The sequence below is a fragment of the Nuphar pumila genome, chromosome 9, assembly GCF_984573655.1.
Source record: "Nuphar pumila chromosome 9, dmNupPumi1.hap1.1, whole genome shotgun sequence".
Classification (NCBI taxonomy): domain Eukaryota; kingdom Viridiplantae; phylum Streptophyta; class Magnoliopsida; order Nymphaeales; family Nymphaeaceae; genus Nuphar; species Nuphar pumila.
This window is the reverse complement of record NC_143257.1, coordinates 74554118-74561997: the sequence shown is the minus strand read 5'-3', so window position 1 is coordinate 74561997 and position 7880 is coordinate 74554118.

Below are 7880 nucleotides of genomic sequence, written 5' to 3'. Positions count from 1 at the left end.
CCCAAAACGTGGGCTGTGCCCACCCACTTTTGAAAATGCCTCTTTAAGGCCTCAAATAGAAAATTTTCCAACTTTTCAAAAATCTCATTTTTGAAAAGTGGTTTTTTGTAAATACTTCTTTTCATAAGCCTTTAAAAGGAGACATGGGTTAAGGTGGAGCCCATGTCAACCTTTCTAAATTCACAAACCTACTCCTTGAAAAACATTTTTTTAAAACCCTCTACTAGGTTTTGAGGATTTTGCAATTTACCTCATCTTTTTCCTTTTGAAAAATCTCAATATAATAAATGTTAAAAAGAACTAATCTAAGTTTATTTAAAAATCAAGATTTTTAATTACATTTTGTAAATTAAAGTTTAAGCTTTCATAAAGTATATTTAACTTCTCAATTACGGCGAAATTGGGCCTCGGTATGACTCATAATTACCGATATACCCTTTTTCGCCAAAGTCCGTGAAATAATGAGGTATTGTTCTCGTTTAAACCCCAAATCCGGGGCGGACTCGTGTGAAAATAATATACACATAATCTATAATTATTGAGGTTGGATCCCTCGCGGTTTGCCCCGAATCGCCTCGTAGAGTAAATCCACACGATTCAAGACCTCAGAAAGCGATAATTGCTAAAAAAAAAATGTGAGTATTGCCCGTACCTAAACAGGAATTTCTCAATGAGTAGAAGTATTTCATTTACAATTCTTCAGAAAAATAGAGGGGCTTACACGCCGCTTCGGTGGAAAGTCGGTTTTATATCTTTGGTTGACGATTTTCCCTTGTGTTTATTGAAAAATATGTTTTAAAAATATCATCTCCAAAAGTGCAACCAAATTTTGCCGCCGTTGCCGGGGAACGGCGATATATTATGAATATTTCTGAGATATCATTTTATTAATATATGTGTTTAGTTTAGTATGTTTTAATTGTTTTAGTTGGGATAGAATTAACATAGTTAGAAAAATATAGGGTTCATTTGCTGTTTTTGATAAGATTCACTGAATTCCATGCTTCAATGATATATTAAACAGTCGAGTCTTAGAGAATGCTGTGTTGATTCCTGTATTTACTGATTTTCTGATTTAGAATAGCTTATCTTTTATTTCATAGAGTAATTAACTTAGTTTAACATTGTTAACATAGATTGCATAAACTAATTAGATAGTGTTAACATAGTTTAAAACAGTTAGTTGTTTAACTTTCTGATTTAGAGTAGATGTATGTGAACACCCCAAATTTTTCAAAGTTTTGTAAAAATGACCCTTTTGCCCCTAACTCTATTTTTTTAGAAAATCAAAGTGATTTCAAAGCTAAAACTCAGTCTTTCTTCAGATTTCTGGATTAAATTCCACATTGATATATTCAAATTCAGCTCTGGGTCTGAACTCAGTATTTTAAATCCAAATCTGAGCCCCGTTGTCCGATTTCTAAAATAAAATCACAAAAATACCAAAAAAAATAATTTTGAAAGGCTCGGGCGGCTCATCCGACACTCTGTTGGATCCTCGGCCCTATATTTCTCAGTTCGAGGTTATAAACCTCGAATATTTATCAAAAATTCAGACACAAATCCATTTTCTGAAGAAATTTTCTCAAAATAGCTCTGAAAAATTCCCTTTTGTAAATATTTTACAAAAACACAAAAAAATTAGTTTTAAGTCTTTGATTTCTCGTAAAGCTTTAGGATTTTATTCTAAAAATACAAAAATACAAAAATATCATAAAAACCAAAAAAATTGAGAAAAGCTACAAAGAAAACGGATAATTTTCAAGCTTTTGAAGCCGTTTTTACCAAAAACCTCATTTCTTAAAACATTTTTTCAAAAATTTCTTAAAAAGGGAACCACCTTTTTGAAATAGGAAAAAAAATGCTAACAAACTCTCTCCCGCATCTCCCTCCTCTCCTCTTTATCGTTGATCAAAAAACGAACTCTCCTTCTTCACGCCTTCCGTCTTCAACAGAGAGACTCCGGAAGCTTCCTCCCTTTTCTTTAAAAGGGGCATGAAGGAGAAGGGTTAAGGGGATCCATTTTCTTTTTATCATACAACGATCAGCGATTTCCTTCTCCTCACCATCGACCAACTGGGGAAAAGCTCTACAGCATAGAGAAGCATCCTCTGTAGAAAACGGGAATTCCAAATAATTTGTCGAAGTCCGGTCCGATTATCTTCCAACTCCAGAATTCCAACCAAATCGTAAGTGAGTACTCTCTCTCTTGTCTGTAATTTCTACTTTCTTTCTATTTGATGCCCCGCTGAAGCACTCTGGATAGCATTGAGTTGCTCATAGCAACATCGATGTATCCATGTGCAATATTAATTGAAAATAATTATTCCAACATTTGTTTTCCCCTGTTTATAATCTATTTTTGGATTCATTATGATTTCTGGTGATGTTTTAACCTCCCCTTTTTAATTCTGTAAAATCATCATTCTTCTACTGATTTTAATGGTCATGTGAATTTACATTTTTTGCGTATCTTAATTTTTTTCTTTTTTTAGATTTTCTGTATATATTCAGATATCCCATATGACTTTCTTATTTTCGTTTTGACGGTTTGTATCTGTTAATGTCTGGGTTTTCCAACTTGTATTCCTCTGAATATCCACTGCATTTACGCTATATTTTTGCATCTCTCTCTAAGATTGGTTCATGAGTCATCCATTGCAAATTTCTTTGGTATTAGCACAATAACATCTCATTCGTTTCATTCCATTTATCATGCATTATCTTTACAGCTTAAGATTCATCTATGATCAGATGGCTTGCTTGTAAATTTTTTTTTACACGGCAAAAAAAAAAAGAAAAAAACCTGGAAGATCAGGAACCTATGGCAGCATAAGGGAGGTTGTTTCTGTAACGCCCCGGATTTCCAAAACAAAGCTAAGTTAAAATTTTCATGAATTTCTTTTTTTTTTCTTTGCAGCGGAACTTAGAAAAGCTTTTAGCAGCGGAATAAGACGATAATGAGTCGTCGGTTTTAGAAAACTCCGAGCACGTTGCAGGTATGTGGCCAAGCAATTCATTGACCACCAAGGTGTTCCATTTTATCGAAAACTCATGTTTATTACAACACTACTGCTTAGAAAAGCAGTGTAGGTTCAATAAAAGGAAGCAGTAGAACTCTGTCTAGAGAAACCCTGGAACTCGATGCCGCCTTGCTCCGCATATCGCCACGCAGGTTCAACACCTGAAATCCCCATAAAACGGGGTCAGAACCACTGATGGTCTGGTAAGCATGCAGTCATACATCCATTCAACTCAAGTACGATAATGACCACTCAGGGTCGCAATGCGCAATAACGACGCTCAAGCCTCCAAGACTTAGCGTATATCGCAAGAGCCTCCTCAGGGCTATGAGTTGAACATCCACTCGAGTCCTCATGACTTAGAGCAAGCCTTTTCAGGGCTGTGATTTGAATAGCCGCTTAAGTCTCCACGACTTAGCCATGACCTCTTTCGGGTCTCAAAGTGATGTCTAGCTCAAGTCTTCATACTTGGCACATCCGTATCCCACGCATCTAAGGACAACTTCTCGAGCTTCGCTTAGTCGTGCGGATACAACACGGGTCTTTGCCCAGTCGGTCCAGTAGTATACCGAACATGACACCTTCACAAAGGTTATGCAGGACTGACTCAACACGTCATCCACTCATACATTCAAAGCATCGTTGTACCTAGAGCTAATGCATTGTTTGATAATTAACCGCTCCCGCCTTTGGTACGCAGGTAGAGCTATTGTCCGAGCATCAACGCGACGTTCTGGGGGTTGATTATTCTATGTATTTTAGATACCCCAGAGGCCTGTTGACCCTATCCATAGTAGGGCAGTGTGTTTCAACTGGGAGAATCCTACTAGGCCCATATTCGGATGCATCCTCTACTTGTAGTAGTTGGGTTCAATCCTTAGATCTTAAGGATAACCACGACCCCAAAACCCATGAGTGACTGAGGCCATCGTGGACTCTATCAGGTCCAAAGTAAAATACATGTCACTCAAGGCTGTACCATCACTGTCATTCCACAGTGAGCATAATTCCTGAAGGGGTCTGCCAGTCTTACAATTACTTGGACAGAATCTGCATGCCATTTAGGCAGCCCGTGCTTTCAGCACTACGGGAGTATGTACCCGACCCCATTCAGTCTGCCCCAACACAGTCATTACTGAGGGGGTACCCCTAACACGATCTTCAACCGCGGGGTATGTGCAACCTTAAGTCTTATTCATATGCATGCAGAACACCGCTCTTTGGCACTTCGGCCACCACGGGCATCACACCTCTTTGGGTGGAAACAACACACTCTGGCTCATCAGCCCTTACGAGTCTGGTTGTGTAACCGTTCTCAATGAGCATGCAAATGACTCGATCTAAATAGATCGGCTACTCGGCGTATTTTTACGCAACGAGTCCAAACCTAGCCAAGGCGCAACCTCTACTCCGGCTCAGCGGCCCTTACGAGCAAGGTGCCCTTGCAGGCACAAGGATACGAGCCCATCTGGCATAGTTCCTTCAACGAACATCATTTTGCCGTTCCATTGGTTCTGGCAGCTCTTCTGCCGACCATTTCGTCAACACCTCCCCTGCTCTACCGGCAGTGGTGCGACGAACCCTTCTACGTTGTAGAGGGCAAACCATGAACTGGGTAGCACTCTGCTATATGTCAGAGTATCCTGCTACGTTCTTTCTGAGCTATTCTTAGCTTCTTCAGAAATTTCAGCAGCACTTCCTCTCTTTTACGGAGAAAGCGTGCGTTTCTTTTATCCATTTCAGCGGCATCTCCCCTCTTTGGTAGAAAATCGCCACGCTTAATTCGGGAAATGGATGCGCACCGTTGTGCGTACTTTGCATCCATAAGGGTTGCTGGAACCCTTGGCCATAGCCAGGCCATACGAAATTGACTTAGTCATTACGTAAAGAGCATTTTGCCAAAAACCGAAGCCTTTCCAATAGGGGCTTCATTCGTCAAGCAGAATCTTGAACGAGGAGCGGTCAAGGAATCGCATGGGCGATTTGGAGTTGATCTCCATTTGAATGCTCATTTATACGCTATATATGTAGTATAAGCAGAAGCCTGTGCTTTATACAGCGGCGGCGTAAAGAAATGCATATACTATTGTTCAGGGTGTGTAACTGAACGAAATATTCTACATATATAACAAAGCAGAAGCCTTGGCATCGTTCGACGCGACGGCGTAAGTAAATACATTGCAGAAAGCAGGAGCCTTGGCATCGTTCGACGCGACGGCGTAAGTAAATGCATAATCTGAAGTGCAGTAATCGGAAGTGCAGAAAACAGGGAGCCTTGGCATCATACGACGCGACGGCAAAGATAAATTACATAGCCTGTGCGATATAAGACGCGTCGGCAGAATCAGCAGATATACACCTAGATCTGTATCCAACGATAGTTACGAGGCGAGCGGGTGAACACCGAAGTGTCCTAGAGGGCTCAACCAAGAACTAGGGTGAGATACTATTTTTGAAGAACGCATATACTGCGCATTCGAACATATATATCCAACGATAGTTACGAGGCGAGCGCGTGAACACCGAAGCGTCCTAGAGGGCTCAACCAAGAACTAAAGCAAGATACTACTTCAGAAAGTATATTCTATATACAAACAATCAAATACTTGAGAGAGATGGATCAACGAAGCGAACTTACTTCAAATCTTGGAAGAAACGGCTCCGGGTTGCTTCTTTGGCTTCGAGCCTTCCTTCGAGAGGTCAGACTAAGTCAGATGAAGCTGACTTAGTTGAGAAAGAGGTAGAGCAGGTCAAGCTACTCAACCTAAGTGGTTTGAACCAAACAGGGTTCGATCCAAGTCAACTGGGTTCAGCAGGTTCGAACTCAGCTCAAGTAGGCTAAGTCTGGGTTCAGAAACCCAAACCGGAATCTGGACCAAAAAGGACTTTGACTTTGACTTTAAATCCAACTAGGTTCAAGTCAAGTCAACTGGGTTTGGACCAGGTCAAGTGGGTTCAGACCCAGGTCAGGTGGGTTAGGACCAGGTCAGGCAGACTCAGGCTAAGTCAGGCAGGCTCAGACCAGGTCAGGTGGGCTCAGGTGGGCTAGGCTAGGTAGGGGAGGTTTAGGAGAGAGAGAGAAGGCAAGAGAGAGAGGGGGGGTCGAAATTATGAGAAGAGAGAGAGTGGGAAGGGCTATTTATAGCCCAAGCCAACCTCCTCTTGGGTTTTTCCATGCCCCTTTTACCCCTTGGCTTCTTTTAAATTCCTGGAGGTTCCTTTTGAGGTGGGGCCCACAAGATATTTCCATAGGATATTTTGTGGGTCCCACAAGATATTTTCTGAGGAATATTTCTGTGGGTCCCACCAATATTTCCGTGGGTCCCGCAAGAATTTCGGGTTTCCGGCGATTTTTTCCGAAAAATTCTGAGTACGCCATTTTCTTCGTATTGACGTAACTAAGAAAGTTGGCTCGTACGAATCTATTGATTTCGTTTAGTTAGGAAGTTATGGCTTCCAGAGTGTTTGAGCATATATTCGCAATTCGACAAATATTCTAAGTATAACTGGCTCGCAGGAATTGATTCGTTTCGCATTCTGAGAAGAAATGCTATTTTTACCGGTAAATGCCTCATGAATTTTATTCAGATATTTTCTGAAAAATTGCGGGTCTTACATCATTACCCCCTTAAAGGAATTTCATCCGCGAAATTCAGCTAAGAGTACAAGGTGAAGAGTTCAGGATATTTATCCCGTATATCCGATTCAGGCTCCCAAGTGCAATCATCGATTCCATGATGCTGCCACCTCACTTTAACAAGTGGAATGACCTTCGTTCTTAGCACTTGCTCCCGTCGGTCCATGATCTCCACTGGCCTTTCTTCTACCGTCATATCTTCTCGGATGTCAATGTCTTCATGTTGAATGACGTGAGAAGGATCATGAACGTAATTTCTAAGCATTGATACGTGAAATACATCATGTATTTGCGCGTATTGTGGTGGCAATGCTACTCGGTAGGCAGTCTCTCCGATCCGGCTCAAAACTTCGAAGGGACCAACGAATCTGGGGCTGAGCTTCCCCTTCTTTCCAAAACGAAACACACTCTTGGTTGGAGAGACCTTGATAAAAACCTTATCTCCAACCGCAAAAGCGAGTTCCCTACGCCGCTGATCGGCGTAGCTCTTCTGTCGACTCTGAGCAGTCAGTAGCTTCTTTCTGATCATGTGGACCTGCTCAGTATAATGCTGCAACACAATGGGCGAGTCCAAGGTTCGCTCACCCACTTCACCCCAATGGATCGGTGATCTACAGGGTCGTCCATACAAGGCTTCATAGGGCGCCATCCCAATGCTAGCATGGTGGCTATTATTATAAGCAAATTCAGCCAACGCTAGGTGGGAATCCCAATCACCTTTCCATTCCAGCATACAGGCTCTTAGCATATCTTCAAGAGTCTGTATGGTTCGTTCTGATTGCCCATCTGTTTGGGGATGGAATGCTGTACTGAACTTGAGTTTCGTCCCCAGGGCTCTCTGAAGCTGCTCCCAAAAGTGAGAGGTGAACTTCGGGTCACGATCAGATATGATCGAAATCGGCACTCCATGGAGTCTAACGATTTCCCGAATGTAGATCTCCGCCAATCGTTCAGTTGAGTATCGATTGTTGATTGGCAGAAAATGAGCAGACTTGGTGAGTCTGTCCACGATCACCCATATTGAGTCATGTTGTCTCTTGGATCGAGGCAATCCAACGATGAAATCCATCGTAATGCCTTCCCATTTCCATTCTGGAATCTCGATCCGTTGCATCTTTCCACCAGGGCGCTGATGTTCGATCTTAACTTGCTGGCAGATCAAACACTTCGAGACAAACGTAGCCACATCACGCTTCATACCGTTCCACCAGTACTTTCTC